We start from the raw sequence: 16084 nt of genomic DNA on the forward strand, positions 1-16084 counted from the left end.
TACACAGAGGAGCCTGAAACTAAGAGCACTGCTAACAAAGAACATCTCCTTGTACAATGACATCAGATCGTGTTAGACAGAATAGACTTAATTAAATACCACCCAGCGTAGGGCAAAATACAGAAGTTGCGGATACTTTTTAAAATGGCATCTCCTGGGTGTTGTGTGTAGCTAGAAAGCTCTGCGAAGGACCAGCCCGGCAGTTCCTGATGATACCGAGGAGCAGCAAACACCGGGACGTAGTTATGGTGATAAAATTGTTTATAAAATGATCTTTCTCTCAGCCCTGAGCCCCCTGCAACCTTTCCACACCCTCTCCCTTCTGCCTGCCTGTGGCACTGTCCCAGACCCTGCGTGTGTCATCAAGTGACTTTGGCGATGCTGTGTAAGAGATGGAAGGACGTGGATGCCGTCGACCTGGCCAGGCTCTGTGCCACCCTGGCCCCACACTCTTTTGACCTTTCACCCTGCCCTTATTTTTTCACCAGCAGAGATTTGGTCCCCTGGGAAGGGCAGGGATGCTCTTTGCTCAGACTCCCTGGTTGGCCGGTTCTGCCACCCATGTGGCTCGGCTTCAGGTTTTCAGTGGCGGCATTAAAAATTCCACAAATCATTTATTTACCCTGGAGTATATCCGGTGACATAATGTGACAATAATGACATCCCTGGTGGTGTTAATTGATTTTGTCCTGCTAGAGAAGGTAATTTGGCGTCCACAGCAGCTTCTAGATCATGGACTTACTGATTGTCTTCCTAGGTAATATTACTGTTAATGAAGAGAAAACATGCTTTCCTCTTTAAAAGACAGTATGCTAATTATGACAGACAATAGAAAGTCAGGGGTCATTTATTATTTTTAAACAGAGAGTTAATGCTAAGTGACTGGCATGGAAGAGCAAAATGACTGTAAATTAATAAGTGCAGTTCCTAGCTCATAAAATCCAATGTCGCTATTAAATAAAAAGAAGAGCATTCATGAAATATTCTAACCATTTGAATACTTGAAGGTGTGAATAATTAACAGCCAGAAGTTAACATTCACTAGCTTGTAAAAGGTCTGATTAAAAGCAGTGTTCATCAACTACTAAACTATCACAGCTCATTGGGTCAACATCTCCTAATTAATGATTTCTTATTAGAGAGATAAAATGTATTTTCTCAGGATAATTATTTTTTTAAAAGGAAGGATTGTTTTCAAAGTAATGTGTGGAATAACTAAAGCTCATTTAATGGGGATGAAACTCGCAGTTTCTAAGGGCGATGTTGACGTGGGCAGCAGTGATTGCTGCTTGACACCACTGGGAGTTAGTAAGGTCCTTGAACCCTGCGTTCACCTGGAGTCTCCTACCCAGAGCTGACCTTCTCTAAATAGAAACCCCAAAAGTCCATATTGTCAAATTTTCTTGAAAATCACCATCACAGCAACACCTGAGGAATCAACCAGCTCAAGCTGATGCTGCAGTAGCCTCTTATGTGGTCTCCCTCTATGGGTGTCCCCAAACCTGGACCCCAGGAAGGGAGAGGACACTGATTGCAGGACAGGAGAAAGGCTCTTCTGCCCTTACAGTTCAGTTCCCAGTTTCTCTTCCAAGCTTCTGATGAGAGAAGCTGATGGAGATAACGTGCCATGGGTCTTCGACCATGGTGCAACACAGGGAGCTACTCTTTGGCAACAGATTGTGGATTTGTGGGCTGTGAAGCAGCATTGGAAAGTGGCCACTGAGGTCTCATTGCAAGGCAGGGGCTGGGATGAATCAAATCAAGGTTCAGGAGATGCAAAGGAGAGGTTGTACGTTATGTAGTCATCCTCTGGTCCTGCTTAATTAAGTTGCCATGACAAGAAAAAATGCATTTCTAGAGACGTTCTCAAAAGCTTGATAGTGAGTATTAGGTTAGAGCAGGATGAGAGATCAGGCAACCTAGATTTCAGCAGTAACTGAACACTTACAGACCTGTCTCTTTTGCTATATGCATGTAATTTCAATTGGTATTAATAAAGTATTAGCTGAATTCAGTGGAAGGGAGTTGACCTTTATTGCTCTTTGTTGGAAAACTTTAAAAAATTCATTATAGGTCATCATCTGAGGTGTCACTCTAACCTTCATCTTACTCTGCCTCTCCTGTTCCCATCTCATCTTGGCTTGTGTTTTATGTGCAAAACCATAGCTCACCTGCTGCTGCCAGTTCCAGACCTTGCAGAATCAGGGGTCCAGCTACCCCACATTCACAGGACTGGTTTTTTACCTAAACAAGTTTGAAAACCAGAATATCCTTATTTTTTATTTTTACTGTAGAAAACCTCCTGGGCACTTTTTTTTTTTACACACCATTTTACAGTTTTTCTTCATAGGATTGAAGGACACTTTTTTTGATCTGTTTTAATCTCAGTAGCTGAATTTCTATATTTGTCTCCCGAAGCTGGGACTTTCTGCCCTCACTTCACCTGCTGCAAGATTCTCAACAGCATAAAGAATTGGCGTCACTTAAAACTCAGAATCACCTTTGAGGTGATATTCTCTTGACTTCTACTCCTCATGCATCTACATTCATATGAATAATGTTTTTTCAAAAATAATTTTGTTAATGGCTTCAAGAATGGGTAGTTAGGGATAAGGATAGTGGTTACAACACAACACAATGCAAGGTACCCTTGGTACAGAAATAGCCCATATTTTAGAAAATTTAGAAAATATCCCTGGAAGAGTGAAGACAATACCCTATAAATGAGAAGCATTGGACACTGGGTTAACGTGAACTGTGTCAATCTGCATATTGAATCATGGGAGGAAATACTATTATAATGCACTAAAAATCCTCACAGGCTGAGTAAATAGGACCTTCGCAGAAAAGGATGACTGTGTCCTATTTAACTCCTTCCCAGGGTTATAGGGTGATTGTAATCCTACAAATACCTAACTTGGAGATACAGACTGAGACTGGTGCCAAAGATTCTGCTCCTCCTGTGAAAGGGGAGATATCACTGGGGTTGTAAAGGTGCTGCGAGGGGCAATCAAAAAGAGTCTGTTTTGGGATATGAATTATGAAGAAAGCTGGAGACACCCACGTCTGGTTAATCTAACAAAAGGGAGAGTAAAAGGGTAATCTCTGAGAGATACACTGTGTCCTGAAAGGGAGGGAATTAATGCAGATGAGATGTCAAAGACAGTTAATAATTTAAAAGCCATAGGTAATGGGCTGATAGTATTTTGTAGTAGTAGATCAGCCGATAAGGATGTCGGAGGAGCACACTGGGATTTTGAAGGAGTTGAGTTCACTTGTTGGTGTGTCTTTGCTTTCTCATTTTCTTGAACGTAGCAGTTAGTTCTGGAAGTGGGACTAGATGCCCAGTCCCACTGCTCTCAGGCATGTACTCCATCCATCCTTCCAGGTGCTTGGTATTTTCTCCATCATTTCCATTGATGCCCACAGCACGGTGGCTCCACAGAATGTGTCAGCTCTGGGGTGTCGTTGTTGGAAGGAATAAATAGCACAGGTCTGCAAAATGCTTGATGATCCCACATCTATTTTGTTGGGCTAGCAAACAGGAGCAGTGCAAGCTTTGCGTGCACGGCCCCATAAGCCTGGACGTTGTGATCTAGGGGAGGGCCACCTTGCTGGATCAGGAGAGGAAACCCAAGAGGATTTCACCAGGGGAGCACCTGCACTGGTGGATTTCACTGTACCCTCAAACCAGCTGGTGTCACCCGTGGTCCTCACCGGAGGAACCCATCAGAAGAAAATTAATTGTAGCAGACCTGGTAATTCAGGTCTGGCCCCTCCCAGGGGGAGGGAGGTGCTGATTTTATTGAAGTTGTGGTGCCACCTAAACAAAACCAAAGAGCTCTGATGATGTCATGGTCCCTAAGGTTTGGGGGATTTGTTTTTAATTTACTTTTTCAAATGCTGATTTCTAAACAGTGACCTGCATTAGAAGCATCTCCTGGTGTTCATTTGCATTTAAAGAAGAGAAGTTCACGCTCTTAAAACTCCAAATTCTGCATGGAGCAGAGGCTGATGAACCAATATTTACACTGGATTCATTTTGGTGACTAAATGGCATTTTATCTCTTGTTATAATGAGGGAGCGCTGCGCATGCCACCTTCCTGTTTTTGACTTGCTCTAATGATCAGGAGGTGTGGCTATGCTTTAATGATATGCTTTAATAATTTATCAATAGAGTTTGTAAGTGCTAATTTGCACTTTTAGGTGCATAGTCTCCTTTTGAAGCTGTTGTACAACCCCCTATTAATGTTAATGGGAATTGTGCTCACATTAAAAAGAGATTATACCCCTTAGGTGTTTAACATCTGACTTATCTAGGTCTTAAATTGCATTGCTGAATGTCACTTCTTTCATTTATTAAGTTGGCTTTTTGTTGCGCTGTCACCACATGGGTGCAAAGGCAAAGACTTCTTCAAGCAAGAGAAAAAAATTAGGGAAGTGGTAAGTCAGTGCACTTGATTTGTCTTCTTAGTCTTGGGCTTAAATGTAATTTCAGCACAAGGTGAAGTGAGGTTGGCAATAGATCAGCTCCATTTAGGTGTTCGCAACCAAAGGAGATGGCAGAGTTCACCACGGTCACCACGTGGCCACGGGGTCAACTGAGATGTATGCAGGAGGTTAATTTATGCCCAGGAAAAAGTAGAAGACCAATAGTCTGGAAGACAGATTTCCTCTGCTGGCTAAGTGTTTAAGAGAGATTCTAATCACTTCTAGGAGCAATTTTTGCAATAGCGTCAAATGCCAGCATTTATGAATTGATATCTAATTAACGGGAAGTAGATGAGGGCCCGTATTTATCTCCTGACTTACCGTATCTTTTAAGCAGAAATTTAAATCCTATTTACTTCATTGAAATTAATTAGGTTAAACTACAGATTTACAGATCGATGCAGCAAGTTTTCACCTCTTAACCCTCTACTAAGCCCACACCTACTAGTATCTGGAATTTTGGAAGATAAAGTGAGAGTTGTTTGGGTGCAAGAGCTAGGCAGTCTGATTTGTGCAGACATGCATTAGCTGGTGCATAGAGGAGTTTGCAGTCCATAGGGGAGAGGATTCATTAGTTACCAAAACCCAGCTTCCCCAGAAATATGCAGTCAGAGCTGGTCCCTGCTCGACCGCTAACCCATACCACACTGCTGTGGTCTTCAGATTCACTCTTAATTCCTTTGGTGGGTTTTCTGAGGGAGTGAATGATACTTTAAGCAGGCTTGGTGTGAGCAGGGCAATTGCTCGCCCATCGCCTTGTGAGGGCAGGGCTCAGCAGAGCATCTTGGCTCTCACACCGTCTCCTTTAGAAGACCCCATTGTGCATTCAGGTCACATAGCACATTAAAGAAAATGAACGCATGTGAAAAAAATCATATTTGCATACCAAAAAAAAGCTCTTTTCAAGGTAAAGCTCAGCGTTGCCCAGCCAGCAGGTGTGGGGCAGGATCTCTTATGGTGGGTGCACCTTGGGGATGGGGCTGCAGAAGCCTTCTGTTCACCAAGAAGATGTTTTTTCCACCAGAAATCTGATGAGTGGACAATGGAGTATTCCTAGGACAGTGCATTTGACCTGCACGTACTCTCCTAACCTGTCAAAAAGGAATCCAGAGCATCACAGCTTGTGAGGATAGAATGATGGTGAAAAACAAGACACTTCTGCTACAGATTGGGTGGTTTGTTTTGGCGTTGGAGATCTGAGTGTTGCTGGTGGGCTTCACAGACAAGCTACAAGGCCAAGCTTTTCTTGGGCTACATTTTGTGTGGCATCACATTTCGTGAGTCCCTGGGCTGCTCAGCAGCCCTCTCGTGGACACAGTGTTAGTTCATGCCCACTGAATCACACCCTTTAGTATGTAAACATGAAAATGTTTATATTTTGGCAGTGGATTAGTGTGGGTACAGAGTGCAGCTAGTAAGAGAGATAACTTTACTGGAAGTTTTCTGCTTGTGAGAAAGTGTTCTAGAACCCCCCGTGGTTCCCTAGCACTGCATGGCCACAGAGTCTGGGATTAAAAAAATTACTGGTAGCATATTTGATTCTTGACTAGGATCATCCAAGAAGCAGGAAAGCGCAGCAAGAGCAGGACTCCTCCTTCTGCATGGAAAAAGCAGATGGAAGGCCTGACTTTGTTATTTTGGATCTAAGACAAAAAAAAGGCTATGACAACCCTAACAAGATCCATCAGATGCTAGAAATGGCTTGATAAAGAGAGTGGCTCACAGCTGAGGCTGTGCAGCTCAGAAAACAGATGCAGAAGAACGAGGGCTGGTGACAGTCCAGGGTCTCACAGCTTTAAGCTATCAGCATCTGCCTTTGTGTGTTGAGATTTCAGAAAAAAAAGATGGACAAATATGTCGTTCCCATGTCAGAGATGTAACGGATGAGGAGGAATATCCGTTAGCATGGGAAGAAATTTAATTTCACCTGAAAAGCAAAACGTAATGAATTGATTGTGTCACTTCTGGACCAGGCATGATGTTTTGTGGCCCCACTGTGGATGCTGTCAATAAAGTAAGCAGTTTTTTTGCCCAGTTGTTGTTTCTTCTTGAGGACATATTGATAAGAGTGAGATGACAAACCCAAGCTCACAGACCAAAAGGGCCACTGACAGGTTGACAGTGGCTATTTTGATGAACCCTGCGTGGCTGCAGCAGGAAAAGCACCTGTCTCCTATGCCAAGGAGTGCTGGAGTCACAGAGCAACCCACCTCTACCTACCAAATCCCAGAAACCTTCCAGAGCACTACAGGGATGTAGCAGGGGTGGCTGGCTGTGGAGCAGGTCTTGTGATGGATATATTTTGTATAACACAGGTGCTTGGTATTCATCTGCATAACTTTCTGTGCTCTTCTACACACTGGCTGAAAAATATAATGAATGCCTTACATGTTAATCATGAGAGAGACAGAGCAGTCGGAATGTGCTAGCTGATGAATTATTCATTTTGCCCCACCTGGGAGTTAATATTTACCATATCTTGCTGAAATCCATTAGGAAGAACAAACATTGTATTTATCTGACAAGCTGCAAAACCATTCATATGCATTGTTGCCTGTGAGGAGGAGGTACGAGGGCTGCTGCTGGCGTGAGCTGGGGCTCCAAACCGTGTCGTGCCTTGGTGCAATCACCTCTGGAGATGGAAGCTGAGCTCTGGTCGCAGGTGCACAGCATCAGCCTCCTGGAAAATCCTCAGCTGCACACAGGAGGGAAACCCCCACTGTGGCATCTCTGGGATACAACTCTAATCAGAGCCTGACAGGGAGGGAGAAGGATGAACTTCTGCAGCAGTGGTGCGGGGCTGAGACCTGTGTCAATGCACTGCGAGATACTACATTGTGGTTTCCAGTAATCTGGTTGTGATTACTGAGACTCACTGCCCCATCACTCTCCACAGTTTTCCGTCTTCTGTTGCTTTCCTTTTGTGAATGCTTTTAAGTATTGTCTTCGATTGTTGGTCTTGGTTGTGTTTTTTTTTCTAAATAAATCATTAGAGAATCTCTTTTAAGGTAAATTTTCATTTCTCTGGGGGATGTAAGGGATGTACAGCCAGCAGCTCAGCCCTACAAGCCACTTGTGCAAGTGAACTGCTCACTTGAAACCAGAAAGGACTATTCACCCGAGGAAAATCATTCACCTCATGCAGAAGCACGCGCACACTCGGTGGCGAATATTCTGCATGGACAGGTGACCAGCTGAGGCAGAATAGAAATGGTTTTACTGGCCTGTCTCTCTGGCATCCGTAGGCAATTCTTAGTCAAACACTTTTCTTGAGTAGAAAGCTGTTTAATTCAAGGGTGCAGGAGCCTGAGCTCCACAAGACTGCTCACTGGGGTATGGCTGATGTGTTCAGCAGGACTGGAATGGGGACCTGGGGACAGTGTGGGGAGCTGTACTCAGGTCTCACAGACCAGCATCCCTGTGGGAATGCCCTCACTAGGAGGGTTTGGCCTCCTGCTACAATATGTAATTAAAGTCCCAGCCATCACCGCAGAGCAGCTCATGGCAGGACAAGCGTGGAAGTGAAACCCGTCTTGCACTCCTCAGCCAGCACTGTTGCAGACAGGGAGAGCCAAAAGGTACCAAGGATGCAATGGAAGATACGGAGAAAATCCTGGTATTTAAATCCTTGTCTGGACCATTATATTTTGTACTAGGATTTGGTATGCAAGGTCGAGGCTTACTCTAGCTCAAGGGACATGGTCCCCCTGTGATCACCTCTCAGTGGGGACTGTCTTAGCGTCCCAGTGGGGCAGCCCCAGAGGGGAATGCCAACACCGGGAGCCCTGTTGCAGCCCACTGGGAAGCCCTGGGGCCTGAGAGGTCGGTGTACAGAACCCTTCACTGCATGTGTATGTTCTTAGCTTGGGGAATGGATTCTTTCTTTTGGGATTCAACTTCCTGTGAGCTTGAAGTCATCCTTATTTTCACCTCATCTCACCAAATACCTCTGCTGAGTTTGCTCAGGTTGCTTCGGAAAGCAGAAGCAGACATGTGGTACTGAAGAACCTCACCCCAGAGGCCAGTTGCTTCCTAAGGGATAAAAACCAAGAGGTGTATTTATAAAAACAGTGTTCTTCAGTATTTGCTACAAAGTCCATGGGCCGCTGGCAAAGGAGGAGGAGTGGAAAGGGACAAGCACATGCTCCTAGGGTACCCCCAGCACCCCCATAATCCCCAACACTCCCAGCACCTCAATAACCCCACCACTCCAGCACCTCTGCCACCTACAAGATCCCCAGGATCCCCAGCATCCCCAGCACCCAAGCACCTAAGGTGGCTGGTGCACATGGCCAGGCAGGTGAGAGCCCAGACTGGGAGCTCCCACACTTCTCACAGAGCCTCCTGCACAAGCAAAGGACCAGTTTGAGAAGCAAGGGAAAACAGAGAAATCGTATTTTTAAAGAAATCGATGATGGGAGGCAGAGGAAGGAGAGGACCAGGCTTCTAACGAGTGGAGCATATTTCATCTCCGCTCCCCGTCCCAGTCCCTGCAGGACCCACGCCAGCTGTGGCTTCCGACAAACCGACGGTTTCAATCACAGCTGCGCCGCCTCTGCCGGCACCGCGTTTGAAGATGTCATGGGAGAATGGGGCTCTCTGTGAAGCCTGAGTTTCAAGAAAATAGACTGTTCCCTGCCCCTGTTCAGAGACGAGCTCTTTAAAGCCTTCAGAAACTCCACCAAAACGGCATCGCTCCCCTTCCTGAGAGCACTGACGTCCCGCTGCACCGACTGCTCTCACCTGCCTGGTTTTGTGCTTCAGCAGAGGAAGAGAATGGTTATGGGGAGGATCAAGAGCTCGTAGGAGCACTTAAATAAACCCTTCCCTGTTGAATAAGAATAAAACAAAAAGAGAACTTCTTTCCTTTTTTCCCTGACAACGTGTTTAAAGCCATCACAGCATTTTCTGCAGAGCGGAAGATCCCGTGTCCCCCAGGGTCTCCTCCTGCCTTGGATGAACCCCAGATGGGTCCATGCTGGGCTGTTCGGGGGTTTCTCATGTGCTGACCAGGCTGGTTGGGCAGGAGGTGAGAAACCCACACAGGAGCTGCCCCGGCATCTCCCTCAGCACCCATTCTGCCCCTGCACCGCAGGGGGATAAGGCAGCTCTCCCAATATCATCCCAGTCTCTAGCAGCACTAAACCTAACTTGTACTTTTGTTTGTGTGTTTGTTTGTTTTAAAAAGCAGTAGAAGAAATGATTTACAAAGCTCATTAGGATGAAAATTCATGCAGGTGTTTGCTGTTGGAGGACATCACACCAGCCCCAAGGTGTCAGTGGCTTGTGTGAAGCTCTTCGTCCACACTCTGTGTGATCTGTCTCCTTCCTAATCACTTTGCCATGCAGGCAGCTTTTGTCACGCTATTTAAGTTTCAAGGAGAGGGAGTTAGCTGATGGGGATGTGTTTGCAGCTCTGGCCTGGGTGGTGGGTGCCGTCTGGGCACTGTAAGCCAGCGGAGCTGCTCCCAGGTGGAAGCTGCCTGGTGAGAAACTCCAGTCTTGGTTTGGTTCAAATACTTATAATGGGGAAAGGAGGGAGTTTTGCTGAACCCAAACAATGGAAACTTTGCATCAAACTTCCTAATGGAAACAAGTGCAAATTTTGCTAAAAATTCGCTATTCATTACTATTTTTTGCTATTCTTTAGGTTTTGCATGCACGGTGCCCAGAGACCTGCAAATATTTGCACTAAGATCTCAGCAGTGGGAAAAACTTTAGGAAAGAGCTATGATTAAAGCTTGACTGAAATAATCCCATGTCCTTGGCACCCCAGGGAGTCTCTGCAGTGACAGAATGAAGGAGGAGAGCAGAAAATCTTCCTGAACACCAGGAATGTCCTATGACTGAAGTGGGGGTCTGTATTCACTGTATAGTCACTACTTTCACTATGGGTTCAATATTCAGTAATACTGAATCTCACTGCACTGTGGCTTATGGAGATTTAAAACTGGGCAGAAAAACAGTAGGAAAAACACCTGACAATGTAAGAGATTGATCAGCATTGCCATGCAGAGAAAAATATTAAAAACCTCATCCAAAACATAGGCTTTTTGCAGAACTGATGGTTTTGTTCTCTCAGTACAGATTGGTTTGGGGATTTTATAATATTCCTTTTATTTTCTTTTAATCGAGATGCTATACCTGTGCTGCATTCCCCAGGTGAGGAGCACTTGCTGGGAGTTGCTGCATCCCCTATATCTTGCGGCTGGTGTCACACCAGACTCACAGGTTTAGGATGGTGGCCGCTGGAGATGGGCTCGGAGCTGGTATTTGGAGCTACTCAGTATTCAGTGGCACGACTTACCTAATGCACATGGATTTAATTCATTTCTGCTTGATCCTATAATTACAAAATTTGTTTAAAGCTGTTATATTATCTCTTTATTTGACACAATATGGCACAATTTTGTTATAGTATTGAAAACCAAATAAGACAACTGCAGTTGGTAGCATTTCAAAGAAATATTCCCTTTAAGATGAAATCAATCCTGTTTCAAGTTTATTCCCTTGCTTTATGATTGAGGCTCTAGGGGTGTATTTTGCTGAAAAATGTCTTTTTGATTTTTCAGAAATTCTTTAGATTAATATGCAGCTGTCATTGCAAGGCAAATCCAGCCCCACTTTCATGTGCCTCCTCTCTCCCCAGGCTGCGGTGAGTGCCTACCCCTGCCAGGCAAGCAGCCGTGATGCAGGTGGGCAGCACCGGGCACGGCCGTCCCGGCCCTCGCACTCCTCTTGCCCTCCGTGCCCAGCTCTGCCATGGTTCATACTCAGCATCCATTATTAAAACAGGCTTAAAATGTGATCCAACAACAATATAAAGGGATTTTGTTTCCCTAGATGCACCTTTTGAAAAGTTGTTTGACTTGCAGATCATGTTGAATAAACTTTCTAAGGGGATATTTTCAAGTAAATAGACACTGAAGGCTTTAAGTGAAGTTTAAATAATTATATCAATATTTAACCATCTATTCTTTCGGTGGCATCAATCAGCATGGCTGGGAGGACACAACCACCTCCCTGTTTGTCTAAACCAGATCATAGAATCATAGAAGCACAGAATCATAGAAACATAGAATAGTTTGGGTTGTAAGGAACCTTAAAGATCATCTAGTTCCAATCCCCCTGCCATGGGCAGGGACACCTCCCACTAGATCAGGCTGCCCAAGGCCCATCCAACCTGGCCTTGAACCGCTCCAGGGATGGGGCAGCCACAGCTTCCCTGGGCAACCTGTTCCAGTGCCTCACCACTCTCATGGTGAAGAAATTCCTCCTTATGTCTAGTCTAAATCTGCCCCTTCCCAGTTTATACCCATTGCCCCTCGTCCTATCACTCCAAGCCTTTGTGAACAGTCCCTTCCCAGCTTTCTTGCAGGCCCCCTAAAAAGTAGAGTTTTGTCACTGGAAATGGGAATGCTGATCCAACACGGCGGTGTGGAGGTGACACTTGTTTGCTCAGGATGCTACTGCTGTATTACTATGGTTAAAGGATGGATCATTCCATGATTAAAGGATGGATTTGTGTTCCTTTAGTCACGTTAGATGGAACATCTAACATGCACAGCACTTGCAGCAGCCAAGGTGCACCCGAGCCATCAGATTCCTGAGAGTTCTTAGGATGTTTAAATTTATACCAAAATAGCGTGTATCGGGTCCGCAGTGTCACATCCAGCCCTGCACACTGGTTTATGGCCAAATCCCATCTCCTGCCCCAATGAGGTTTGTGCCATCGCTCCCAGGACGTGCGTGGCAGAGGCACTATATATAAAACTGTATTCCTCTGTAGAAGGACTACAAAAAACCCTACAAAATGTAGTTCTGGTACATCATAGAGATTGTTTTAAGGAAAAACATAGAAAAATGTCACTGTTTTCATGAAAAGCTCTTTGAATTCTCCACAGTAAGATCCTGCCCTCCCACTGCTGCCCTGCCTGCTCAGGGAGTGGCTGCCCAGAGATGCAGCATGTGGGGCCCGTCAGCTCCTGGCATTTGATTACTTGTTAATGAAGTCCTTATGCAAATGAGGCATCAACTACCCCTTCCACCCATGATGGTAGTGGGCACGCGGGGTGCAGCAGAAGTGGATCCCTAGTGGTGGGAGCAAATTACCCTGCATGGTTTTCTGTGTGATTTCACCAGAGGTGAATAAAAAATAGTATTTGGAAGAGCTTTTCATATTTTATTTTCTTATTGAAACTGGAGCATTCTGAATCAGGCACTTCTGCTATTTAAACAAACGATAAATACTGCTAGGGAATAATATATTAGAAGCTGGAATGCTATATACATTTCCTTTACTAAGGCTGCTTTTGCACCAGCTGAATAATTCTGTTGATTCCTCCACTTTAATATAAAATTTATATTTGAATTGCTTTCTTGGCAGTGTTCTGTCACAGCTGGAATTATAGAATGAGTCAAAACGAGAACATAAAAACACAGAAAGCAGAGGAGTCAGAGTGTTGTGTGCAGAAGTGTTCATCTTTCCCTAAAATTTGGCTCTTCATTTCTTTGTACTCTGTTTGATTTCCCTTTTTTCATATTTTCTTCATATTTCTATTTTCCTTCAGGGCAACTGCGAAGCTTGGCTGGGACGGGATTTATATCAAGCACCAGGAATCTAAGTTCAGCATGGCTGGAAAATGCAAACCCATTTGCTGTGTCTGAGAGCCACCATCAGCAGTGTGCATAACCAAGTGACAAGAAATATTGCAAAAAAACACTATCAAAACCAAATTTCCTGACAAGTCTGAACTCAAAACCATCTTTCTTGTGGATATTTCTGCTCCAACAGAGAAAGTGCAACAGGACAGATCCTGGTTCTGGCTGATCTTCCTTGCAGCTCTGCATTTGGGCACATTTCTGGGCTGATTTTGCTCCTGACAGCCCCACGGAGCAGGGATCATGCATCAGTGTGAATGCTACAACCCCGACCACAGGTATTTTATCTTTTTATCTCCTGTATGAAGACATTATGTTCTATCCCAGCTAGATTTAAAGATATGGCCCTCTGAGCCCACAGCACTCCATTCCTTGAGAGTGGTGAAAATAAAGGTAAGCCCTCTCCTAAATGTATTTCTAAGAAGGGTCTTTGCAAGCCAGAGGAATAAATTTGCTTATTCCTTAAGGAAGTGGCTTATTGGAGCTACTGCTGTCGCAGTGGGATGGTCACATCCAGCCAACGTGCGGTTTTGCTGTCCAGCTCCATTGCCGGTGTTTTACAACTTTTGCTCATCAAATGAAAGGAGAATGAAAGCTCTTGGGCAATCAATTGCTAAAACCAGAGGGCACTGTAAAATGCAAGCTGCACCCTGCATCCCAAGTAAAACCCCAGTACCCAAGCCCCAGGCTGTAGACGTGGAGGGACCAAGGGAGTGCTGTGCACCACCAGCATGATGAGAAGCAATGAGTCTCATAGATGCTGGAAAAGTAACCTGTAACAGACCAAATATTCCTTTTTTTTTTTTTAAAGCAATGAATGATTTTTGAATAGTATTTGAATATTTTTTCTTTCCAGGACAATATCACATAAAATTTCCTGGTGGAAAATACTGCATAGTACACATACAGTGTGCATATAGTCACACAACCTATGATTTTTCCTGCCTAATATGAGGTGTTTTATATAACCAAACAAGCAGAAGAGGAAAGGGTGAGAGGAGCTTTGGAATGCACACTTGTGGTAATTCAGCACAGACTAAATGAAACTTAATAAAAGTAAATTAAAGTCACTCTTTTCTGCCTATACATCACACATTGCACACCAGCCTCTGAAGAACCCTGGGTCCATGCCCAGGGCTCTGTCCTGGGCATATTGCCGGGCACTGACCTGCTGCACCCCCAGAGCTGCTCGCCAGTGCTATAAACATTTTGCAGAATAACTTTTCTGAGAGGAGCTGGCTCTTTTCCAAAGGAATTTCCAAAACTCCTCCTACAACATGTGTTTTATTGACTCTGGTCTTATTATTTAAAGTGATTTATGACATATTTTGGCTGACGCTCCTCTCTCAGCAACACTTTCTAAAGACTAAATAACGACTCCAAAGACAAACCCCGGTTACTTGTGCCATGAACAGCAGTTGTTGGTGTTGGTGGGGTGGGAGAGTGCTGCATCCCCTCTCTTCCAGCGGTGGCTGTGTGTCACGGCCGCATTTCACATAGCATCACTGTTTTCAGTTTAAAAATTTTAATGCGCAGTAAATATATATTTGGATTGCTCCTAAAGTAGTGTAACAGTAAGTGTAAAGTTTTCCTTTGTGAAATACTCAGAGGATGCCAGTCAGGAGGTGGCAAAGCTTATCAGGGAAGGAGAAATCTTAGCAAACCAGACTTGGTTTACAGCAAACTAATTGGGGTATGGGTATCGATAGACATCTAATTGCATAATTATTTAATACCAATTGAAAACATAAGCAGTGTTTCAGCATTCATGTGCCGCTCGGCTGCTTTTCCACCAGCACTAGCACAGCTTTTGTTTGCTGCTGGGGATGCGGGAATGCTGGTGATTTACAGATGTTTTGGATGAAGGATAGTCACGTGCATCTTGTGCTTACAACGTTTTACATTACTCTGGATTATACATCTGTCATGTTAGTTATTAAGTCGCTGTGGATTACATTGCATTACTGCTTAACAAGGAGATGTATTACAGAGCAGGGGAATGCCGTGACTGTTCCAGCAAAGGACATTGTTTTCCCATATTTCTCTAGAAAGATCACACATTATAATCGCTGTGTACAGTATACCATGTAAAACGATCCCCATTTATTTCGTACAATAGATACTGTGTCATTTAATTAATTTAGACTAAAGAGGAATGCTCAGCATTCACTAACAACTTTTCCTTTGGGACTGTAAATGAAAAACCCTCATTCTGCACAGCAGCCAGAGCCGGGAGAGCACTCCCGGAGAGAAGGTTTGCAAACTGCCCCCGCACCCCATATTTTCCCCCAAATAGGTAATGAATTTATGAAATAAATCCAAATCATCTGGTGGCTATGAAAGCTACAGCACTGCACAGTACGTAAGCCTGACCCACAGGAGAGATGCCAGTGATTGAGGGAAACCACAGAGAATCACAGCCATGGACTCGAGGAAACTACCCTGACCGGTGGGGGAACCGCTACCAGCAGTACTGTTTTCTTTTCCCAGTACTTGTACTTTTTTAGTTTTTTTTTTCTTAGGCAAAGTATAACAGTACCCTTCTAATGACAATGTTTATGGTGCATGGAGCACCGCACTAGTGATTGCCTGAAGTGATGATGCCTCCTTTTAGCATTCCTGTCCCTGCAGAATCCATTCCTGTATTATGGAGATTTCTGCAGACCTTAGGCCATGAGTATTGAACAGTCCTCACCTCTCACAGCTTCTCATTGACCCAGAGTACAATATAGGCTTTTTTGAACATAAAAGCATCATTGACAACCCCTATATTACTCCAAGAGATTGTTTACCCATGTGCTAGAGGAGACTTTTAAACTTACTGCTAATTAGGCATGTTAGTGAGGGCAAGACTTCAGTTAGAGTTATCACAGTTCCTTGTTCATCACTTCAGTCGCAGACCACCTCTTAATCGTGATTGCTGTGGATTTG

This window comes from Phaenicophaeus curvirostris, chromosome 10 (genome assembly GCF_032191515.1).
Source record: "Phaenicophaeus curvirostris isolate KB17595 chromosome 10, BPBGC_Pcur_1.0, whole genome shotgun sequence".
Taxonomy (NCBI): Eukaryota; Metazoa; Chordata; class Aves; order Cuculiformes; family Cuculidae; genus Phaenicophaeus; species Phaenicophaeus curvirostris.